A 26,210-nucleotide genomic window follows, 5' to 3' on the forward strand; every position below is an offset into this window, starting at 1 on the left:
ACTTTGCGCACATCTCTCAACTTTTGTTGATTTTAAATGTTAACATTTATTGACATAGAAATTACACTATTTTAATGTAAAAACGTGCAAATTAAATTACACTTGTTTCGGGGTTATTAAGAACATCTTTATCAATAGAGATAGATACATGTGTTTCTGCCTTTTACATCATTCAAAAAGTTTTTATTGGGCCTGACAGATTTCTCTTCCACGTTCTGGAGTTATTTGAGTTACCCTAATTTTGCTAACAGTTTAAAATTTCTCCGGGAAGTCGAGAAGAGATCAAAAAAAAAAAAAAAAAGAAAAAAAAAAGAAAAATTAGAAAAATTAGAGCAATAAATGTTAGTACACTCAACAATTTATAAATTATGCTTCATGAATACTTTTATACAAAAAGAGAAAAATTAAATTGAAATATTTTTAAAATTTAAAGGATAGTATACTAATGTGTGTGATTTGCAAATGTGGAATTATATTTTCAATTCTGATATTTTTTTCTGAATATAAATTACGTATGTAAGACATTGTTCACATTCTTACAAGCAAACAATTGACGTAAATAGGGAATATTCCACGTAATTGTTACGATTGTTTGATTGATTGCAATAGTTTGCATCAATGAAAGCTTGATTGAGTGCAGCTATCAAGTTTAGGACTTCGTTTGCACGAAGCTGTCAACATTGTGTGGTAATAAAGAGGTTTCATTTAATTTCGAAATGCGAGCATGAATGAATTTTCTGAAAAATGCTTTTAGCCGTTGCTTTTCTCACCATAGTATCCGCAGAAAGGAAAGCATTTCTGATTATGTTTATTGTTATTATTACTATTTTGAATCGCAGAAAGCAATGCATAACTAATGTAACCAAAAATTGAAAACCGTTAGGAAAAAAAAAGACCTGAGAAGAAAAAAAAAATCAAAAGTTTTAAAAAGTTATTCTATTCCTCCTAACATTTTGCATTTGAATAAGTCGAAGTACATTGTTCCAAGTGTACTGCAAGTAAACTGCAGCTTGTATTTTTAATTTAAGTACATTATTGCAAGTAATTCCCTGTTGCTCGTGTAATTCCACCCACGAAATGTATTTTCAAATGTTCTCAAACATCATATAACTGCTGCTTCGAAAATACACTTCAATAAAAGACTTACCAACTACTTATTATTATAGCCTGTTGCACTTTTCGTCTAATGCGTAAAATATTATTATTATTATTATTATTATTATTATTATTATTATTATTTTTGAAAAAGAATTTCAATTTTAAGAAGTATATTAATCATTTAGTCTTGTGTATGCTGCTCTAGTCACCATGCTGATTATCTATGTTTTTGCGGGATGATTTGTTTACTGATAGTAAACAAATGCAGCCCTGCGCATGATGAATCACCAGAAAAATATAAATAAATATCTAAAACAGTAATTGATTAATTAACAAAAATGTCAGTTCAGCGTTGCATATCCTCCATCGAATTGCAGAAGTATTCCTTTTTCGACCATATATATATATACATATATACTAAAAATAGCGGGATCCCCCCCCCCCTCTTTGAAATGTAACCATATCCTAATATGAAATTGTTTTCTGATTACGACATTTCTGCCGTTCTCACAATAATTAAAAATAAAATCAGCATCGTTCCACCTCTTGACTGTAAATATCCGATAACCGATATGTAATCTTCCCTCCTCACCCCTCACCCTTTTTTTCCGGGACTACACCACAGGTTTACACTAAGCTTATACCTCTTGTTATATATATATATATATATATATATATATATATATATATATATAATCATATCCTAACGCAAAAAATTGCATTCTTTAATTAAAAATCAGACAAGAAACTAATTAGCTTTATGAACGAAATAAGATTCGGACGTGGCAATTGAAAACATCGTTAAAAAAAAAAAAATAAGACAATCGTTTTTCCTGTTCAATTTATGATAAATTTTCTTTTCATTCATAAATTTTTCATGAATATAAAATCTGGGAACGCATATCCAAAAAAAAAAAAAACTTTGTTTCAAAAATTACGGCAGACCCTTTGGTACTGACTTTATTTTCTGTTCTGTTCAACCTTCGCATCGGTACTGTTCAAGTGGGGTTTCGGCCGCCAGCTAATTTCCTTGATTGCTCTTCACGACGGGGGTCATTTAGGGGTTTCTTTCCCTCCAGAACAATGACAGCTGTGACAGGTCACGTGTTCCTGCCTTACATCGATTACCGTCCACTCCATTGGCTGTTGAAGTGTCAATCACTTGATTCAGGTTCACGCCCATCGTTCAAGGAAGAAAGTCATTTACACCCTAACTTCAAAGTTTTCCCTCACTGAAGAGCAGCCTTAATGGTAATGCTGATATATATTTTTTCTTTTTTTCTTTTTTGTACTAAAGTTTAAAATTATGCTTAATGATTTCAATAGGGGAAGGGAGGAACCCCCTACGTTCACCTTGTCACATACTGCCCCCCCCCCTCCACCCTCAATGCGTGACATCATTTGTGAACAGCCCCTTACTATAAAATTTGAATCTACAAACCGAAGGGAATGTTTGCTAGTTCGTTTTATTGCCAGAGCTACGGAATCGGAAGGAAGTAGACTGCATCACACCATCTGATTCCTTTGTCTCAAAATCAGTTCGACTGGACGATGGAAAATGACTAATTCCGACTCCAGGAATTCAGCAGCTCTGATTTTTACCATTGTTTGTTTGTTTTTATTACCGTTTGAAACTTCCTTGTTTAATTATTCGCTCTGCAGTTCAAAACAAGATTTCGAAGATTAATTATTTTACATTTCGTTTTTTTTCTTTTACGACAAATAATTGCCCTTTGTTCTACATACCAAGGTGTCTTCTTTGTCTTTTGCAATATTGATTTAAAATAAGCTGTGTAATTCACTCAACAAAATTGTTTCTGATTATTTGATAAAAGCATATTACTGCAGATTAAATGGTGATAAATAAGCGCATATAGGTACCAAAAAGGAAAAATAGACAGTTGGTGAAAATATAATTGATTAAAATTAAAATAGCGCGAGGAAGTATTTTCCTCAGAAAAGACTACAAAATCAAGCTCGAGGAAAAGTTTAGTTCAATAATGTTAAAATCCTTTGGTTTAACACATTGCTTTGTTCTACTGTTGAAGAAACAAAATACTTGTTTCTTATATGTGATTACGCCAGTTTCCTTATGAATATTAGTATGGACAAGTCCTACACCATTTTTATGCAAGGGAAAACGGCTTTAAAATGGTACATAATGTCTTCAAGCAAAGTTTCCCTTCTTATGCCCTAAAACTTCCTAAGTTTTTTCTTTCAAACATTTTTCTCGTTCTTAATTTTGAAAATTCTATGTCACACTGTTGCCTCCCTTTCTTTTAGACAAAAAGGACCGATTATTAAAAACGCAGGCTCAGAGACTTTTTTAAAAATTTTGTTGTTGTTGTCGTCTTGGGCTAGCTAGGCTGGTAATTTGGGGTGCGCAACTTCGCTTTTCCAAATGTACCGTCATTGGGTGAGAAGTCCGACACTCCGACACACCTACCATAGTGACCCGTTTACAGGGTAGGCAACTTAGAGCAGAAATTAGTTTTATCCGTTCTCAATGGAAGGCAACCATTCACAGCACAACAACACATTTACACACAGAAGCGAGAAGGACAGAAGAGAGAAAGTACATCCATGCCCGAGTCGGGATTCGAACCCAGGACCTCTTTATCGCAGTCAGACTACTTTGACTGTGATGGAGTGGTCGGCTTTATTTTTTGTGATTCGATGAAGATAATTATTTAACTTATGGAACTCCTTATAAGATCGGGGCTATTACAAGCTGTGTTTGGTTCACTTACAGCCCGTTATTCATAGTTTTTTTTAATTACATACAATCAGTCGTCCAGCGAGTGGGACTTAAAAGCCCCCTGTACTTTGATAGTACATACAGTGCGTTAGTTAACTAAAAAATGGACGTTACATTCACGTGTTTTGAATTAACCAGTTTGGTAACAATTGGAAGTTATACGAAAAAAAATAATTATTGTCCATCCTAACTCCATTTTCATGTATCGATAAACTTGTAACTCCCTAACACGTGTATGCAACTGTCATTGCAACTTTGAGCAGTGTCAGTTACATAATCCTGCGTTTTCAAATATGTACAGCAAAAGTAATTATTCAATTTAGATTACTTTAGTGTTTAGTGTTTCATCATATACATGTATTTTCTCCTCACACATATCCCATAAAAAGAAGCTGAATATCGAACATTATACATCATGTAGATATTCTTGGCATAATTTCTACCAAAAGAAGTTCTGAGGTCTTATGACCTTGAAATAAAATTTTGATACATAAATGTCCTGTATTTCGTTCAATATGTAAAAATTCACATAAATTCAAAAGTGCAGGAGGTCTGCTCTCGTGTGCTTTAATGCAAATTAAATTTTGTAACCTCCCTAAAACTGAAATATGTATTTTTTCTAAACAGAAAGATGCAAACCAAGATCAAAGACTAAAGATTCGAGTACCTAAACGGAATAAACGGGAGAATGATTTCGGTAAGTGCATTTTTTCCTAAAGTTTAGTATTTCTTAGTTTTTTCCTTTTTCCCTTCTCTTTCTCTTAAGAGAAGGACTATCTGTGATGTTATTTGAACAGATTGAACGTTTTTCAAAATACAATTTTAGCCGATAAAATTAGTGTGCTTCAAGTAATCGATTAAAACAAAGCCTCTTATGAAAAATTTTGTCCAGAATGCTAAAATTTATTAATCGAAGAGGAATAAGGCTAGGTAATACGCGATTTGCATTTTGAAAACGAGATATATTACATTTAATTAAAAGGAAACAAATAACAATTTTCAGTGCATAATTTTTCTCTCTCTCTTTTTTTTTCTTTTCTTTTTTTAAGTAGTATAGGACGACTTTGTATTCCTCAGCTATTGGGGTGGGATATTAAAACTTATTTTGTTTGAAGCACAATGCCTAGAATATAGAATGTATATAACAATGACGAATAATTTATAATTCGTCCGCAAAAGAAGCTAAAGTGCTTTTTGTGAAAGCAAAGAATGTGTTGCTATATATATATATATATATATATATATATATATATATGTGTGTGTATATATATATATATATATATATATATATATATATATATATATATATATATATATATATATATATATATATATATATATATGTATATATATATATATATATGTATATATATATATATATGTGTATATATATATATATATATGTATATATATATATATATATATATGTATATATATATATATATATATATATATATATATATATATATATGTATATATATATATATATATATATATATATATATATATATATATATATATATGTATATATATATATATATATATATGTATATATATATATATGTGTATGTATATATATATATATATATATATATATATATATATATATATATATATTTTTTTTTTTTTTTCAATAATTTCGGTAGGTTTTTTTTTTTTTCATTATTCAGATTATTTTTCCAAAATTACTTCCCTAAAATTTGACAATTTTGACACACATATAGTACAATATATGTTTGTTTAAATACAAAATTCTTGTTCAAACACTCGCTGCCTTGTTTTTCATTAAATAATAATAATAATAAATATCTAGTCCATTTGAAAAAGCGGCTGTGTTTGATAAGTTCAAAATGCAATAATTACCAAACGATGTTCTCTAAAGGACACTTATACTATCTATTCCATAGCTTCTCAGTTTTTTAAATTGATCCAAATCACATTCAGCCCCAGTTTTGCTTTCAAGAGGGTGCATAAGAAAAGATAAGAAATAATTTGAATATTAATTACATGGACACAACTTCACACAATTACACATTGGATACAATTTCATCACATGATGAACAGCGTAAAAAATCATCAACTTTAGACATAAATTATGTAGTCATTAATCTAATGCCACACTTCAAAATGAATATCATAAAACTAAAATGTACAACTTAATTTTTTTAAATTTATTTGATTCAATCTCTTGCACTCTCATTCCCTTCTTGGCTTTGAAGAAAGTACTTAACTCAGCAGTTTTTAATCATTTAAAAAAATAATCAAAGATAAAATCTTCTATTTAAAAATAAATAGCAGATGTTGGATATGGAAAAAATAAAATTTTGGTACTGTAAAATAGAAAGCTCATTTACAATTTGACTTTGAAAAAAGCACTTGTAATAGACAATCCTTAAAAAAAATTTTTTTTGAAACATAAAATTTACTATTGTAACCACACGATATTTATTTTGCTTTAAAAACGTATATTTCATTCAAAGACTTATATTTCATTGCAACTGCTGTAAGTACAATTAGTACGTTTTCCCTCCACTAGAGGACGCCGAAATGCAGGGGATTTGTGCCAAAAAGAGAAATCTTAATCATAGAAAGTCCAAAAGAAAGGCACATTTATTCTGAATATAAACTATAATAATTAAATTTGTTATAGTCGAAAATTTTCAATTCCAACAAAACGTTCCTTCTGGTTTATTTTTTACGTTTCCGCAGCTAAGAATGTGAATTGCGAGAAAAATTTACGATATAAAAACTAATCTTTAACCACCAATGATGTTATATTAATATAAGTCTACCAAAGAATTTTTCAAATGTGAATATCTTTATTAATCTTGTAGGCAACAGGAACAATTTTTCTCAATTTTTTCCCCAAAATTTCTGTTTCAAGCGAAAATCCAACAATTTTTTTCATTTTGAAGCATGAAACTGAAAATGTATAGTTAGTAATTTGAATCAAAGTAGAGAGGAAGTAGTTTCTACACATCAGCATAAATTGCTTGTTAAAGTGCAGTCACAATACACATTGTGAGATGAATTCGACGAAGCACATTAGCAGTACACAATGTTATAATATTAGTCTACGAGACAAAATTTATCATCCCGTGGAAGGTAGTTTGCGATTTCAGGGGTTTGAGAACTACTGTCTTAAATGTAGAAGAAAAATGGTGGCGAACAAATGTATAATGTGTGCAAAAGCAGGGCAGGACAATGGAAAACAAAGTGTTTCATTTGCTAGGACATGCGTGAGTTACATGACATACCATATCACAGGGGTGCCCACCCTTCTAAGAGCAAGGGCGCACCCACCCCTAAATATCGCAAAGACCCCCAAAAGCAACAGCCCCCATAAAAGTAAGAAATACCCCTTAAAACAACCCCCCTAAAAATTTCAATGGCGTCGTCTGCGCCATGACCTCCCCCCCCCCCCTTGGTGGGCACCCCTGCATATCACACTCAAAGGTTTGTGGTTTAACCAGTTGGAAGGGGACCTAAAGACATGTATGTTTTTTTATCAAGACCGGAAGCTGAGCAATTCCAGGTCCAGAATCCCCAGAGTTATTGACCATGACTTTGTGACCATGACATATTTAACGTGTCCCAGTCACCATAGCGATCACGGAGGATCTTTGATCCGACTGGCATCGAAGCCGGAATCCTTCGGTTACTGGTCGAGTTCGACACCTTACCGATCAGGTCACCACAGCTTCTGAGTTACATGACAGTTTGTTTGTGAATCTCGAGATTGTTTTTGAGTTTACAATTTCTCAAGGTTTATAGGGATTTTCACTTTTATGACTAGCGGCTCCCCTCAAAATTGTATTGATCTGAACGAAGTAGCAGATAAAATCTCGAAAAGACACTGCTTGTCATAATCTTTTGAAAGATATGCAATACATAAGTTGCATAATGTACAGCATAACTTTCAAATGTTGAACTCAGATTTTAATACCTTATTATCCACGCATGAAAAACCACACGTGTAGTGAACACATGCTTAACCTTCGAAGACTTGAAGTTGTCATCGCCTAACAAGAATAACGATTCCATAAAAAATTAATATCGAGACTCACTCTGCATAATGCCTGTCAACCGTTGATGGCATCTTCGTGGGAAGAATGGAAAAGACTTCGACGTTTATGAATCGCCTATTTGCCTGCTTCCTTTGGTACTTTGTAGCTGTTTTATGGCCTCAGAAGGCAATAAAATGTCATTTCCTGACAATCGAACACAAAAAGCAATAAAGCTGTTGTTGCCTGATTCATTAGTTCTAAGCTATTGGATGACTGCGTTGAAAGATTAAACGGACTGTAACAGGTGCTTCTGTTTTACAGCCTATGATATGTGACAATTCTCTGTTTCCGGATGGTAGAAAATAAATTTAAGGGGCGTAACAGCATAATAATATTGGTCTCTATGAAAAGATGAGGAGAAGACAAGTTGCAATCCGTCATCAAACAGTATTATTATTATTTCAGATTGAACGTTTCTTTAACAAAAGGGAATAACAGAACCAGTATTGAAAGGGGATGTTACATCACTCATGTTTGTTTAGTCTAACGAGAATACATTTTGCCAGTTTTTTTTCTCATAGATCAGAGATTACTGGCCAACTAGGCAGTGACCTAGGGCCCCCAATGTTTAGGGGCCCCCAAATGGCTAAAATCATTTTAGTCAATATATATATAATGTTATTGTAAGTATTGACTACAAAGGGCCCCCGAAAAAGCGTTTGGCCTTGGGTACCCCCGATAGCTTAATCGGGCTCTGTTTGGCAATTCTATGTTTTCAGATGGTATAAAATACATTTTTGGAATGTAACGGCATATTAATATCGGTAACCATTAAGAGATGTTGAGAGAACTATTCTCTGTAAACGGAAAAGATGGACCGCAAGGAAATAAGCAGGTTGCCAGAAGGTTTGTCACTATGGGCTACTTTTGGAGATTTTCTCTGGAATAAAAAAAAAGGTTATGATACTCGCCTTCTCCGTCTGCTTAGCTCCAATTTGTTCTTAGAAAAGCCAAACATGTGTTTGAAGTTGCCAAATAGCGCATTTCTTTGTTTCTATCTGGCCTTTGTTTCAAGGGAAATAGTTGCAATTCGCTATCCAACAGTAATATTATTATATGCAGTTAAACGTATTTTCACAAAAGAAAAGAAGAGTACCAGTAACATTATTCAATTTTTTTATATATTCTTACAAAATGTGAAAAATTCCGAAGTTTGTTTGTTTTTTTAAATATACAGTGAAATCCCGTTACAATGAACTTCAAGGGACCGATAATTTTGTTCGTTGTAACGGGAATTTCGTTGTAATGGAATCCAATTAATGTAACAACAATTAAATTGGGACTAAAAATTCATTTCGTTGAAACGGAAATTTCGTTGTGTTGGTATTCGTTGTAACGAGATTTCACTGTAAAATGAGCTAGTTTGTTTCTCACGGGACAGGAGGCATTCAATCATCTTGAGCATTCCTTTATAATTTTCACTTGCCTTGGAAATTTATCAGAATGTAGACTTCTATCACCGGTTGAAATGAAACCTGAGGAATCCGTCTTAATCATTGAAAAATGCACTTTTGAGAAAATTTAATTTTATATGGCTACTAAAGCTACATTTAACACAGCATCACTACCCCAATCCTACGCGTAACGCCTACATTACATGTTAGTCACGAAATGTGACGTTCAATTTTATGAGTAACTTTTCTTGACTTGTTAGGTCACTTAATTGGTCATTAATCAATTCACATAGCCAAATTGCTTTTTCATCTTATTTAAGATAAACAAGAGGGCCGTGACTAAACGCGCAGACTGACATTGATATTTTTAAGGGGGGAGGGGGAGGGGGTAAAATAGTTTTGGGGGTTCTCAATCTTAAGGGTTCTTCATAACTTTTTCGGGGGGGGGGGCAATGGTCCTTGGAGAGATACGCACCCCTGAGATAAAAATCTGTTAATGAAATAGCAATAAGATATTCTTTCAAAAATCTGTTTTAATTGTGAAGTTACTTTGCCAAGTACTTCAGAAATAAAAATTTTGACACCAGAATCACAAGCATAAACATTTTAAAAAAAAAGTATTTATGTGAAATTAAAATGACATTGCATTTATTAGAGCTCAAAAGTTCTTGTGACAATGAAATAAACATTTTTCTCAATGATTGAGGTAACGCAATTTATTTCTTATTTGCAATTAGTCTCATATTACTCAAAAATTCAATTTTTACTTCATATTATTATAAAATATCCATAAAATATCCCAGTAATTCAATTGCATTTTGATTTTAAACATGTTATTAAAGCAATACAGGCGCATAATTTCTATTATGCAGTTATAAAATTATTCAGCAATTACAGAAATATTTCTATATTTTCTGCAAGAACTTGAAGGGTGGCAAGGAAGGAATATTCCGAAACGTGCTTCACATATTTCTCTTTCATCAATTTCTAATTTTAAATGTATCTAAAATAATTTATTATTGTTTTTCACAGAATTAATTTACGCACATAACGCACACGTCAAGAGCAATGCTCGTGTTCATGGCGCCATCTATTGACATGGTGCTTTTTTCTTTGCTTAGTTTGTACCCTGATTTATGGGTTGTACAATATAATGTGTAGTACGTAATTAACTCGCTGAAACATACATAAACCTAAATTTGAAAAATAAATCAATATCATTGGTTCAATCCGTCTATAAGATCCTGTTCCCTTCATTTTTACAACGGATTCTTCATATGATTTTGCAATTGTCTATTGAAATAATAAAACAAAAGTATTTTCTCGAAATCATAAAATATAGTATATTTACAAACTAAAAAATACAGATATCTAAGAAGAAATTTTGTAGGATGAGTAAAATCTGATTTTTATCTTCCCTTATTTTTTTTTACTTTCAACAGAAATCATGAAAAGTTACTGAAAACATGAATTTGGGAGACGCTGGTATTAAAATTTAAAAATAGTGTGGGGGAAGAGTAGTGTAAAAATTGTCCCTCTTACGTTCCTTCTTGACTACACTATTGATTGTATCATGTTGATATTTGTCAGCTTTATTTATACTGAGTTAATCGATTCATATTCTAAAGTGTTTGTCTTGGTAATTATTGTTCAATTTCTCCTTCAAACCAATATCATATACTTAAACCTATCTAATGAAGTAGGCATGATATTTTCACTGCGTCCCATTATACCACATTTTCAAATCGCTAATAAATAATACAACAGTACGTGTGTATACATCAGAAGCTTCAGGAAAAGATGCAGAAATAAAGCCTGAATCGAACATTTAAATCGAGTTTTTTAAAAAAATAATAATCCAAAACCAGATTAAAGCATGGCTATTTGGGGCATGGGTGCAGGGCACCGAAATTTGACGAGCATCAAATCGGTGGCTTAAGTTTTAGCAAAGCATGGGATAATTTCAAGTGCACGAAAACAATGTGTAAAAAATCTAGAAAAGAAAATTATCCTTTAAAGTTAAATATCTATTGCAAATCTCAAAGCTGTTCTAGGCTTACATTATTATTGCATTTAAAGATAGACGATAGAAGCTTTTGGTACTTACATTAAGTTGTAACAAGTCGGAATTTGACGACATCTTACATTTATAATGTGTCTTTATCATATCACTTCTGTCAAAAGATTTCATTACTTCATTATACAGTTGAAGGGGGGTGGGGATACCAAATAAACTTTGTGCGTAGAGTCCTCAAAAGACTTTGTTGGGTTTGGGCTTGCTTGATGATCACAATTATCAAATTTACTCGTAGTATAATAAGAAAGCAACAATTATTGAACAGTTTTCTGATTTTAATTTTTGACTTTAAGAACATGCTTTTAAACGATGAAATGCACAACATAATTCCGTCTCAACTATGTAAAATTTTAATTAGTATTGGTGCTTCTGTTTTAAGTTACTTAAAGTTTTGCTAAATTACATTATTGTCATAGTAATTGCGCCTTAAAATATAACTTTAACTCAGTAACAAAAGAACTAGATGGAGCCACGAGCTAAAATAACACCGTATAATTCGCTTCCCATACGCTTTTCCTCTGTTAACATGTAGAGATTTTTCACGGATTTTCCATTCAGAAAACTGAAGTCTAAAAAATCAATTTGATATATTGAACAGCAAAGTGTTGATCGTTGGTTAGAGACTGGTATCAGTCGACGAGCATAAAAAAAAAAGATAATAAAAAAATAAACAAATAAATAATAATAATAATAAAGAAGAGGAAAGAAAGAAAGCGTGGAAATATAGAAATGGTCAAAGCCATGGCTTAATTGCTTCCGAAAATGTATTTTAAATGATTGTTGGAACCAGAAACAGAATTCCAAAAATAGGACTGAATTCGAAAAATGAGGTTATTTACATAAATGCATACTTCACTTGTAAAATAACAACGAACTATCTAAAATACATGGCATCAATTTTTATTTCAGGTGTGCCCTCCCCACAAAAGCGATGGCGTACCCCTTAACATGCTACTGTTCACTCTCTAAGAACAAGAAATCCCCGCCCCTTCCCAAAAAAAAAGAGATCAACACCCCTTAAATTACCCCCTACGAATTTCAATGCCGCAGTTACGGATTAAAAAATATTTTATATGTAAATTTTTGCCTTTCAAATAGAGAATTACTCTTTATTTGGGGAGCATAGTCAAATGTTCATTCCCCCTTCCTTTCTCACACATTTTTATCAGTTAATATGTTCACACTTCCATTAAGATTTTCATTTATATTTTTGTTTTATTGTAAACTATAGGTTTGTTATGTCTAGCATTAGCTAAAATATTTTCTGAAAATCAAACAAAATGTATAGTTACTAGGACTGAAAATGTCTTGATAAGATTAGAGTTAAGTAATTATTCTATATTTATAGCTTTAGTGTCTTGATTAATTGCTTCAATAATTTCAATAGCAACAGTAGTCGATTAGTATTTTTCTCAAACTAGTTTACCCTTATTGCGCAAAATTTATTTATGTTGTGACCATCCACAAAGAAATTGTTTGTTGCAAGTTCGTCTCTTAATCAGAAAGTTTTTTTTTTCCTATGTTCAATATTAGTCAACTCTAGATAACTCGAAATCCCAAGGGTACTAACTAGTTATATGAACGAGTTATAGGAACTTTGAAGCCCAGTCTTTTCAAGAGTTTTGGGACATAAAGAAAACTTCGAGATAAAGGAATATTCGAGTCATAAGGCTTCGCTTCATCGCAAGTTGCCTGTATAAATAAAGTAACGAATTTGTAAAAGCGTAACTACGTATGTAATTATATCAGTTAAGTGTTTCTTTTTTTCCCGACCGAGAGGGGAAACTTCCCTATGTTCAGGGTAAAAAGGATGGGATTAACTTGTGTCAGTACAATTCTACAAAATAAGACTCTCGGCTAGAAATCTGGAGTAGTGGTGGAGAAGTTGTAAAATTGCAGTGTTCCCCTAATTTATATCTACAAAATAAGCCTCTCGGCTAGAAATCTGAAATAGTGGTTGAGAAGTTGTAAAATTGCAGTGTTCCTCCCACAATTCTTAAAAAGCTCCCCAAAGGTTTATCATCGGTACTAAACGACGGGAAAATAGTAATGAAAGTACGACTGTTTCGAAAAAAGAACGAACTGCCACCCTTCAATTACTCTATTAGCTCAACTGCTCAACATGATCATATATTGTCATTCTCTGGGAATGTCACCAGTTTTCTCATATTTAAACAAGTATTGAGCTAAAGATCAAGATTAGCGGTTGCTGACGGAAGGAAAATGTGGCGACTATTCTATATCATTTGCCACCCACTAGCCATTCTCCCCAACCCTACCCGTGTCATCATTAGTCCCTTCTATCTTATGCACGAAATTCCCACAGAAGAACATAAATCTGAACCACGAGCAGCACGGCAACTCGTCGAAAACTGACGGACGCGCCAAAATTCAAATTCAGCAGTTAAGAAGGCATAATCAGATGGTAGACGACGACAAAAAGGCTTTGACGTTCTACGCCATGTCTATTCTCGTCTCTGATAGTTTTGTGTTTTAGTAGACAAAAGAGTTCTAGTAGCTCAAAACAGGGTTTGATCAAATGATCAAAATTAGCTGTTGGCGACTAAAAGTAGCCAAATAATAGAATGTCTCAGAAACAATACCTCAAAGCAGGTCTTGCACTATGAATCAAGATCAGCGGTTAGGGACTAAAAATGCTAGTATGATTTGGCCGCCAGTTGCTTTTGCACCCCTTTTACCTGTACCATCATTAATCCCTTATACGTATCTCATAAAATCTCACCCCAGCTACATAAATGTTCACCATAGCAGCATGGCTAATCGTCAAAAACTGGACGACACGTCTAAATGCAAACTCAGTAGTTAAGAGGGCACAATCGCATATGGTAGGCAATAGCACAAGATTTTGACGTTCTAATCCGTGTTCATTCCTGTCTCTGACAGTTTTTGCGTATTTGGTTTCAAAAACAGTGGCAACTATTAAAAAAAGAGTGGCGCCTGATCAACTCGCCACTGGCCGGAAAATTTCCCTACCTTGATGCTTAGCTTGAGCTATGTTATAGTCGATAAGGAAGAGGCTCTCAAGTATTTCATCCTGCATGAGTCCACAGATGCATTAGTTTCAAGTTCGACTTAAGAGTTTTACGGTTATTTGAACTTAGCAAAACATACATATATAAATAAATAAAAATATTTAAATTTAAATGTGTGAGTGTATATTAAACGACAGTTCAATAGTAAACCCCTCACTAAGGGAAATCTACGTTCTTGTCTCTTATTATTGTTTTGATATTATCAAAGCAACTCCATGTGATTTCAATTTTTAGCATTGTAGATCAAGTTTCAAATTCGATTATACTACTTGTATTGAATACTACTATCTGGGCCCCCAGATTAATCCATAGACTTTGGGGCCAAATATTGTAACTGGCCCCCTCCACCCCCCCCCCTCCATCAACATTTTAATGCTCAGGCAGATATAGTGGATCCTACGTCATAAGACCCGTCGCAATGAATCTTTTGGGGGCCCCTTCGTCTATTACTTTTATTAAAATAAGCGTCAGAGAAACATTCCTTTCGAAGTCCCTATATTTTTTCTCCCCTCGCTATTGACAAATTGGCGATATGGTAAATCCGCCACTTTGATTACATTAGTAAAAGTTATTTATTATTTTTAAGCAAGTGATACAATGAATAATATTAATGCTGTTGCAATGATGTTAATAGAAAAACCACATCAAATTTTCTCTTTTTTTCCTTCTTTTCTTTTTTCTTGTTCTTCTTTTCTGAGGAGACCCACGACCTGATCTACGGACCCCGAGACCACAGACCCTATAACCCTCGCCATGGGGGGTCCTAGTGTTAGTGCGTCCGTACGAGAGGGGCGTGACTTCAAATTAGTGTTCAAAGAGGGGGGGGGAGGTACAAAGTCTGTAAGGTTGAGATTTTCTTATGTAAATGATGCTTATTATTGAATAGTTTAGTAAGTTATAAATAAGTAATTTTGAAAAAGAAGTACGTTGTAGGTTTTATTATTAAAAAAATATATATCAGCAAATTAAGTTATGTATAAGCTTATGTGTGATCAGAGTCAGGGGTGCCCTCCTAGAAGAAGGGGGGGTGCATAGATGGGGCATGGTGCAGACGCGCCATTGACATTTTTAGAATAGGTTATTTTGATCGGTGTTTTTTTTTTTTTTTCTTTTCTGTTGTGGGTGGGGGAATGGCTCTTGCTCTGGGAGGGCTTTATGGAATTCAAGGGGGGGGGGGGGGATTGTTCTTACTTTTAGGAGGATGGGCACCCCTGTCAATGCTGTGTAAGCTCAGTACAATTTTCGATAGACACTAGGCTCTTACTTTAAAATGGCTTTCTGAAAACTTCACATTGCAGTTATCTGTACCAAATAATTTAAATGAAGTTCTAAATTCCCTAAAATTGAATATTAGTAGTTTGAATAAAAATAGAAAGAAAACTGCGGCCTACAGGAAACATTTAAGATACAGAATATTCAATTGACATTTGAATGCCCCTTTCAAACAATATGCAATAAAAATACGCATAACGATAGCAATAATAATTCATAGATGGTAACTAAATGGGCATTTTATTCTTTTAACATTTAAACGAAAGCTTCTAATGTGGAATAAATCCTTAATGAAAGTTCCAACGAGAAGAAAAAAAAGTGAATCGCAATCTACCAGAAATCACGCAAACACAAATGTTTCAATTCTACCATCATTAGGAATTCACGAACTACATCCGTTCAGGCGCGATTTCCGAACATGCACGAAATTTGTGCACATGCTAATTTTCCGTTTCCGTACGCCTAGAAGGAGGGCTACCGTGAAACTTCATTAATACTTTTTTTTTTCTCTTATGCTTTCGCACTTCGGTTGCAAGCTGAATCTTTATCGCGAATTAATTCAGAGTTGTATCCTAAACCGAGTTTGTGATGGGAGGATAGTCATTAGAAAAGTCATATAAATTTAATTTTGACTGCAGAGTTATGACTGTATTTCAGGTATCTGGAAGTAGAGACTATTTTACAGTCATGCAAATGCGTAGCACAATTTCTAGTCATTGAGATGAGTTATGGTCAACTGTATTTTCAGCGAAGAGATGTAATAACTTGATTTAAGGAAAAAAGGTCATATTTCTTTTAATTTTCGTCACTCCAGGAGAAAAAGTAACGAATTGAGAATTTTATACACAAGCAAGATTAAAAATAGTTGTGTAGAAATGTACCACGTTTTCGAAGCTTCAACTGCCTTTTTTTTTTTTTTTTTTTTTGCGTCTTGATGTCAAACACGGGGAGGGGCGGTGTTCAGAACAAATGCAGACTTTAAAAAATGATCCTTCGCTGACTCAGTTGCAACAGAAACAACTTCTTACACAGATTGGAGTAGTGGTTAGGCTCTTACGCCCAAAGGCACAGGATCAAACCTGGCACCAGTCAGTTAGCTTTCAAGGCGTAGAAAATCGACAATGTCTATGCCATATAATTATGCGGGATGTAAAAGATACCTCGAATATTCATTTGGCTTTAAATGTGATATGCAAAATTAAATTCTTAGTGCAGTTTTGCATCGTAAAGACCCAGCTGCCTCCATCTGGTAGGGAAACTGGGAATAAAAATTATCATGGGTAATGATATACATTGATAGTGATGACACATGAAAGAATAGTTGCCATTCTCTGGAAATAAAAACTAAGTCTGCGAATGGTTAGTAGTCAACATACAGCCTCACTTGAAACAACAGCAGCTACAATCCTAGGTCTTCATTAAGAGAAAAAAAAATAGGTAGCTTCCGTCTTTGCTAACTCAAGTCTAAAACTAAACATATCCTTTTCTTCCAGCATCAAGGCAAAACTGCTAAGGTGTAGATCTTGTGTACACAAGGAAATCTCAATCAGCTTTATGAGTCATAAGTGAATCTTAGTTAAAATTGAGTTTCAAAGAACTGAAATATTCCTAAATGACACCTCATGAAGATATATGAAAGCATTTTTGAAAACTGCTTTATGATTGTGTTGTGCCAAACATTAATGTTTTCTTTTAGGGGAACGAGAAGAGTTTTCGCCGATACGCGCAGGATCAATTTTAAAACAGAATCTATCTCAGAAATGAAGAAGGGGAAGAATAACTATATACACTGTTAGAACTACGGGTGCCTCTGAAAAGCTATTTGGCTCCCTTAGGTGAAAACATGGTGCTTCAGGGTGCAATGTAGGCTTGGAATTGTGAACAAGGTGAATGACGCTAATAAATGTGAAGACGGACCTCCTAAATGCAAGGGTGACACGTTAGCGCATGCGCTCTAACACCGTTCAACCACAATCAATGGCTGACGAAGCAGTAACAACGTAGCAGCACTTCCACATTGAATGAAGTATGTAAATTGGATTAAAACTAAAGGTTTCTGCAATTTACTCCTCAAAATTTCGCGTAAGTACAAGCATTTGATCATAGTGTATCTTTGAAGGCTTCCGAACATATTTAAAGGGTTTCAAAGTATTTTTTTCTTCAGTTTGCCGTAATGAACATTTGCTATTTCTATCATGCATAAATTTTTCCTAAAAATAGCTATCAACACTGGATAAATAACATTTAATAATTAAAACGCTTGAATTAGATGTTTGAAAAGTAAATTCAACTATTAATTTTGAATATGTGGTTTTACTTCCTTGTATTGTCAGGGATCTTAGATTTACTGTTAACAATGTGATGCAATCAGTAAGTGAACGGAAATTCTAACGGTGCTGCGTGTAAACAAAACAGAAGAGCACGAAAAAGAAATTCCTTCTCCGTCTCGATTTTTTTTATTTATTATCTCATGTCAGCGTTATTGCTTGAAGCGAATGACTGAGCTTTTTTCGTCACTCAAGTAATGGTAAGAATAAACATTTCGTTGGAATTTGTTTTGGCTTTTAATTTGTCGAAAGACTTCACATTGAAAAAAAGTGCTTATTTATATTCAATAAGGATATTCAAATGTCGAATCATATATACGTACGTATTAATATGTTGCTCTTGATTAAAATTTTGAACGTTTATGAAACCATTTTATTTTTCCATGATTGCAATATAATTGAGTATTTATTGTTCGTGTAAATGATTTACAAACAGTACCTATACTCTTCATTTTCGGTGCGATTGTGCTGCAGTAAATGTCAATAACATATTAAAATTACTGAACAGTCCAAGTGGATGAACGAAAATTAGTGCACGAACAGACAAATTAAAGTCATGAACACTTCTAAACTATGTTCGAAAGTTGAAATGTGATCAAATGCCTTAAAGTACTAGTTTTAATCGTTTTCAGTATTATTCAATGTGGAAAATGTACCAAGACTTAGTTTTTTATAACTCAAAACAATAAATAATAATGTACACAATTGTATCCAAAAATACACACAACACCGGGGGGGGGGGGGGGTCAGCAACAGGAAACAGAAATGGTTCCATTTTTCACCGTGGTGCACGCTAGGTTAAGGGCAGTGCCGCGCCGTTCCTATATTCAAGGTCGTGCGGAGCACAACGGCGCCAGAGTCAAAAAAGGCGCGTAGCTCACCGGTTAAAAATGCTCCAAATGGAGAAAAAATCTCCAACCAAAAAATTAAAATTGAACTTTTCATTGTATCTAATTGTGGCGATTAAATTAGACTGCTATTGAAACAAGCAATATGTCTCGCAGCTATCTAAAAGACAAAATTATTGCCTTGTTGTGTCTAAACATGCTGTTCAAATGAGCAATATTTTACACTGAAAACGTGATGCTAAGTAATATGCATGCATAAGCATTTTTCTTTCTAACGGGGGCCCGTTAATGCTATTTCGGTATGTCTATACCTAATGTCTATAGTGCATAAGGTTGAACATAGGAGGCGCAACAAATTTCTTATTCCTCATGTTGGTTCTTGCGGTGAATATGTTGTATTATAATTTGTGCAGTAGGTATGTCTTTTTGTGATTTTTAACTGTTGTTCGTTGTAATTTGACTGCTTCACGCTAACATTCATAAAAAAAAATGCGGTAAGCTCATTTACTAGTGCGTAAATTTCATACATTGTAGACAATAATTTAGGTTTAGCTTTTTAGTTCCTAAAACTAACGACTTGACCATGATTACTTGATAATCCATCCCCCCCCCCCCCCACTCCACTTTTTTTCTTAAACTATTTGTGTAAAATATTAAGATCTCGAAAAATCGAAAAACTATTTTCTTACGAAATTGAAGATCTGCCCATACAGAACGAAGAAGCAAACAAAGTAAATTTCTTCTTCGGAATGTTAGATTTTGCAATATCATCATTCAGTAAAGGTTTAATCTCCTATCTTCTCATTCAGCAGCTTTTAAATTTTTGTGGAATATTTCCGACTTTTACAAATATTCAGAATAAGAACAACTGACGTTATGCCGAAAACTGGAATAACCGTTAACTGATAAAAACGAAAGCGAAATAAATAGTATGGACCTCATGCATAAATTACAGTTTTTGCAAAATTTTTGAGAAATTGTAGCATTCATGAAAACTAAGCTTCATTGTCAAGGTGAACAAGCTTTTCACCACTGAAAGGTGCCACGCAACCTACCTCTACTTTTAACAGTGTAGTGTGCTCACTAAAGTCCCTTGTCACCCTCTTAATTTCGAGACGGCTGCTGCTATCTTTATAAGCGTGGGGTCTAGTTGTAGTAAATTGGATAGGCGCTACCGAATGAGATCGCTCACAATGCCTCCTGGTGGAAAACTGTGAAGTTAGCTTTCGTATCTCGAAAACGCAACGAGATAGGGGAAAAAAACTAAACTACAAAGTTGTAGAGCGTTATTGATTTAGTACGGAAAGACACCTCATTGATATAGGTGTGAAAAATAGATTGGTTAAATCCATTGAAAAGAGATATAATGGAGGGAGTGAACACTTTCATTCGTGAAGGAAAGACCCCAAACCACGTGATAGATTTTAAAGAAAAGCATTAGAAAAAATCAGGTTTCCTCCGCTTTTTTCTCGCAAAACGTGTCAACCATTCGTCGTTGTTGAGTCACGTGACTTGAACTCTTTGCCCAAGCTTTTGCGAAGCCAGTGATTGGACTAGCGCCCTCCATTTACTAATTCCTGCTTTAAGGTTAAAACGTGCATTTGGTTTTCATGTTTTGGGGAAACGTCCTGGATTTACGTTCCTGTGACGTCACGAAATTTGGACGGAAGGAGAAATAATAATCAGGGTAAAACATGACACCTAAACGTCAAATAAAGGTACATTGTTACACTCTCAAGAAAAGTTGTCGTCATTAAATCGCTACATAAATTATTGACACTTTACAAAGTGAGACTCGCGAAGACTAGGGTTTACTCAGGGGACTACTCAAAAAAAAAAAAAAAAAAGAAAGTAAAATATGAATAAAAATTTAGAACACTTTTGAATAGTCTGTTTTTCTGGAAGTTTTTCAGTATTTTTTTTATTATATTTAAATGAGGGGCGACGAAGAAGTTTCTATTTTGAATCTTAAATCTTCTGACATAACAAGAAGCGTTTCGTACATATTAAGACATTTTACCTTCACGATTCATCAATGATTTCAAAATTTATGTATCAATTACTCTGAATTTTAAACATTGAAACAATTTATATTGGATAAATATCGAAAATAAATTTGCAAGTAGTTGTTCCACCACAGTTCCACGACTAAGCCAAGATATAGATCTAGGTTCTGTTCCTTTTCGAAATCAATTTATCTATTTCGCTGTCGTCTTACTAAGATCGTTATGGAGAATGCGGCGACGCTTTAAAGATCGATGATACGTTGCAGATGATCAATGCTGCGCAAAGTTGGTCATAAAAACTTTAATGAAGAATGGCTTCCGATAATGAATTGCGTTCAATGTCGATAATTCCTCAACTATTTCTTGTCTTTGTTGGAGATTGTAGCTTTTTTCCAGTTTGTGGAAATAATTTATAACGGCAGATGACTAAATCAGTGTCCAATAGTTAAGAAATTTTTATTTTAAATCTCTTTGTTTCAAATTTTCTTTCCCAGCGATTTGTGCAAAACTTTTCGTGTCTTTATTTCCTTAATAGTTCTTCCTAAGTGGGTTGCACATTGCACCTGTTAGGTGAACGATTGTAGCACCAGCGGGAATGACATAGGGAGCCAAAATAGCCATGTACCTTATTAAGGGGGGTAACGCGGGCGCTGCAAGCCTCTCATCCTAAAAGGTGTCATATGTAACCCGCAGTTTCAAGTGCAGCAAGGAAAAACCATAAAAATTTATTAATTAGTACATTTTTCATGGCTTCCCAGTCAAAAAAGCAAAATCGAATGTATCTGATGCAGTTTATGGATGGATGATATGTTTTAGGTGGCGAAGTTGGTACGCAGAAGAGCAATTTCAATTGTTTTAAATCAAAGCATGAATTATTTTTCAAGTGGGGAATGTGGGACAACTTTTCAAAAGGAACAGACTGGAAATTTCTTTCGAAATTACAATACATAAAGAACAATGAGTTTTATGATAAAACTTGCATTGAAACATAATTTTTAATTTTTAACAGGTTTGCACCTTAAAAAAACAAAAAAAAAAAAAAAAAAAAAAAAAACAAAGAGGAAATTTGACCCTTTTTCTTTGTGAGGCAAAGTCAAAAATACGATATTTTTGTAATTAAATATTTTCTATTTGACTATTGAAAATATTTTGGATAGATGAACGTCTAAATAAAAGAAAGTGATTAAATGAATAGATATTAAATAATAAACGAAGACATGAACTGAGTGTATGAGAAAAATTAATGAGGGAATACAATAAGGAAGTAAGTGAATGAATTATTGAATAAGTGATTTATTAAATGATCGAATGTAAATGAATCAATTAATAAATGAATACGTAAGTGCTTTAATCAGCGATTAAGTAAACAAACTAAGTGAACTGTTTACTTTGCTCCATCCGCTCTGCCATGTACACACTAGACAAACTGTGCGAAACATTTAGAATAAAAATAAGCTTAATATTAAATAAATCAATACTGCGACGAATATTAGTTGACCTCGATTAATATTCAAAATGTTGATAAAAAAAATCAACGAAAAAAAATTGATTTACAACAAAATATTACAATAAGTGAATATGTATATAGATTTTTGAAAATTGCTTGTGTTATCATACGATTTGATCTTCAGAGTAGCTTTATACTGACTGGAATATACTGCATGAGTTACTACATCATAGTTAAAATATTTTTAGATAGGTGGCTCTGAAAGCAGAGTAAATATTTCAATATTTCTCTTTGCCCCGCTATTTCACTTTGTCTCGCTATTTCACTTTGCCCCACACTCCCCTGCAATATATGAGGTATACGGATTCGGAATTTAAATAAGAAGGGTAGGCGGGAACTTAGATCTCAACGATATGAAATTTTCCTGTTGAGGTCTGGGAGTTTTCCGAAACTTTTTAGTATTTAACAACGTAAAAACAAATTATTAGACTGTCTAACTTGTGACGGATATTTTTTTACAATGCTTATAAACTATAGATAAAAAAAATGGATGTATGTAAAATGTGCGTGTATTTTCTGTATATAAATCCACAGTTTACGTAAGGTTCATGCCAATTTTGGCACAGAGATCCTTTGATGCTCAGGAATCCCCCCCCCCCCCCAAAAAAAAGGGGGGGAAAACGGTGATGATTTTCTGAAAGTAGACTTAAAGCACACATTTTCACAAACAAAAGCAAAATTTACTTTTCGACATTTCTATTGCTTTCTTTCCCCTCCCTTCCAATAACATTAAACCTTTTAAGGTCACCGAAACTTGACTAGTTGAAACCTGATTTTTAAATCGATACTATTTACTGCTTTACATCTTCACTACTTCCTGATTTCTAGATCTACACTACTTACGACGTAAACGAGTGTTCGAACCAGTCTTGGAAAAGATCCTCTCCTGTCGGTCTCTCACTTTTCTCACTTTTGCATGTTTGGTGTGACATGGATCGATCTGTGGCAGCTGATCTAATATTAGCACGATTTGCTCGCGTATGTATGTAACCCGTTTGCAATAATGAGCTAGCTTTTAAATACGTAGTACACTGTTATCGTTTTAGCTACAGTTTAAAGGTTTCTAAAAAAAATAAAAATAAAAGCTGAACTGAAAGTAGTGTGCTTTTAATTGCCGATTAAAAGCTTATAAAAATGGGGGGGGGGGGGGGAAGAGAAGAAGAAGAAAAAAAATGATAATTAAATTTCTTTTTTAATATTTGAGGGGAAAAAATTTCAGATTTCCGGTCTCCCGGATTTTGGGATTTCAAAATTAGGTTCTGACTGACAAATGAAGCATTCCAAGTCTAAATTGCTTCATAAATTGAGGCAGTGAGAATCAAAGGGATGTAAGTGTATCTTTCAAGTTTTGAGTAAAACGTTTGAAAATTCAATCCATGGGGTGGGCTTTCATTGAAAAGTTTTTCTAAATCGCGTTGTACAGCAGCACCAACCTACTGTACTCTGTTCAGCGAAAAGTTTGACCAAAAGTAAAGAAATGGGTTGCCAGAAAGTTTGCTACTATTTTGCAGATCTTCTCTTTAATAAAGAGAAGTAAACAGATATTTACCGTCTTTTTGTCGCTGATTTATTATTGTCTACACACCAACAAATAGCTTATTTCTTTATTTGCATCTAGTCTATCTTCCAAAGCTTCAATTTGTAGGTTCTAAATTGATAGCTTACCGAAAGTGATTTTTTTTTTTAATCATTATTAAACATAAGTGTTACTTTTTACTGAATTCATTTTTTTGCTTATCTAGTATGCAGAAAAAATACACAAACCAAAATAAACTATTTCATAAATTTACTCTTTGGGTTGCATGTAACGCAGATAAACATAATGCTTCTGCAAGTTAAATTACACAAATACTTCCATATTATACTGGTTTCAATAATAACTTATTCATTAATACTATCATGGGGTAATTTACAGATTATGTAAACCAGAAAACTAGGAGAAATATTTCAATTACCCAGGATCGTTTTGTAACTTTCCATATACTTCCTATACCGCAGCAAGGCATATAATATCTCATGCCATATCTACCTAATTCATATTTTGCACAAAAGGTTTATTAAATGCTTTAAGTCTATTTCTATTGCTTTGCGAAATTAACCCAATGAATATTCATGGCTTATACTCCATTTTACTCTATTAAGCTTCTAATTAAACTGAAACCGTTTACAGGTGTTCTAATATCTCCATGATCTGGAATGAATCCTTTGGATTTCTTACTCGTCAACGATTAAATCTTATTTTTAATTAAGCTCAGTATTAGACAGGATTGTCTATTTTGATTACATCGAGTTACCAAGTAGAAGAAGATCCACGCTGATGCACTACATTCTTTTCTCCCTTGCTTTCATTACCTAATTTTCCCACCAGATTCATTAGTATTCATTTAGTAATGTGTTCATTTATCTTGCCCCTCCGTTTAGAGCTGAAGACTAGAATTATTTCCAGTTACTACTCCAGCTCCATAAAGCCGCTTTTTTTCTCATATAAATAAAGTGCTATTTTGATCCAAGTCGATTCTGCGGTTGGAGTAATTACGCTTTTCGGCTGACGACCTACTCCTAGGGTAGGAGATCTAATTTAACAAGCTCAATTACAAGATGAAAGGCTACAAGCTTAAGCTTCCATTGATTTATGGACTTGTCAAAGAATTGTTATAATCTGATAGCATTTAACTCCTACTCTCCAAGCAGTGTGAAAAAAAAGGTTGGCAGGCACCCATACTACGTTTTTTTCCCTCCTAAGGCTATAAATTTTTCTGTGATGGCTGACCATTCGTCCTCTTTAGACAAAATCTAGATTGAAAAGAGGTCTGAGGTCGGGTTATGTATCAAGTGGTGGAATTTTGGGTGTCTTCTTACAACTTATGTACTACCTTGTATTTGTTTTGATACAATGAAATTGATCAGGATAGGTTGGAGCGCACCGCAAATAATCTTGAACGCTAATCAGAACAACTTTTTCAAGCGAGGAAATCGGTCTTAGTAAATCGGTGGAATAACTCCTCTGTATAACAGAAGAGCAAAGTCTCTCTATTGTTTCAAGGGGCCCCCTTGCCTGCTCATGTCACGGTCCCCTTTCCTTTTTGCAAATAGATATGCAAGAATAAGTTTTAATTACATTTTTTCATCCATTTTTCTGTTCCAAATCTCAAAGAGGGTTAGTTGTTAGTGATATCTTATTGACTGCAGTGGCCTGTTTGGTAAAGCGTCGGACTTGTAACTGGAGGGTCCCTGGTTCGAAGCCAGCAGTTCAAAGGTCCTCCGTGTTCGTTGATAGTGATTGGGGCACGTAAAGTACGTTCGTGGTCACAAAGTCTTCCATTCCAAATCAGTACATCTTGGAGTGCTGGATCAAGGGCTGCTCGGCTACTAGTCTGAACCAAAAAACAGTCGGGAAAACTCCATCCAACCGAATAAACCACTAGGTACGGGGGACGCTGGAGTGAAGTGATCTCTTATTAGTCACTAATTCTCTGTTGTGAAGCCTACGTGCTGTAAACTGCGCTTTGAATTTGTCTTGGTGCTTTTATAGTATTTGAAAGTAAATACACGTTTATTATTATGACTACAAAGTTTAATGATATTTATGAAATTCCAGAACACTTTTAGCAATTATAAAGACGTTATTTGTGAATAAAGCTGCTGCGTTTTTATTAGAACTAAGTCCTCTTTCTAAGTACATCTGAAGTATAGATGAACTTTTAGCGATTTCGTCATTCAACGTGGAGTTTCGAGGAGAATTTTTCGCTGCAATCAGGGCCGACGATAGGGCATGTCAGCCTAGTCGGAAACTAGTGGCCCGG

The 26,210-nt window shown here is 33.9% G+C and overlaps 1 long non-coding RNA gene across 2 annotated transcripts in view; it reads left to right on the forward strand.

Moving 5' to 3' along the window:
• LOC129231498 (uncharacterized) overlaps positions 1 to 26,210 on the forward strand; it is a 145,395-nt gene that overhangs the window by 29,503 nt on the left and 89,682 nt on the right. For both annotated transcript variants that reach the window (XR_008581257.1, XR_008581258.1), the window contains exon 2: positions 4,484 to 4,553. This is a non-coding gene — a long non-coding RNA (uncharacterized LOC129231498). The remainder of the gene's footprint in view (positions 1 to 4,483; positions 4,554 to 26,210) is intronic.

This window comes from Uloborus diversus, chromosome 10, assembly GCF_026930045.1.
Source record: "Uloborus diversus isolate 005 chromosome 10, Udiv.v.3.1, whole genome shotgun sequence".
NCBI lineage: Eukaryota > Metazoa > Arthropoda > Arachnida > Araneae > Uloboridae > Uloborus > Uloborus diversus.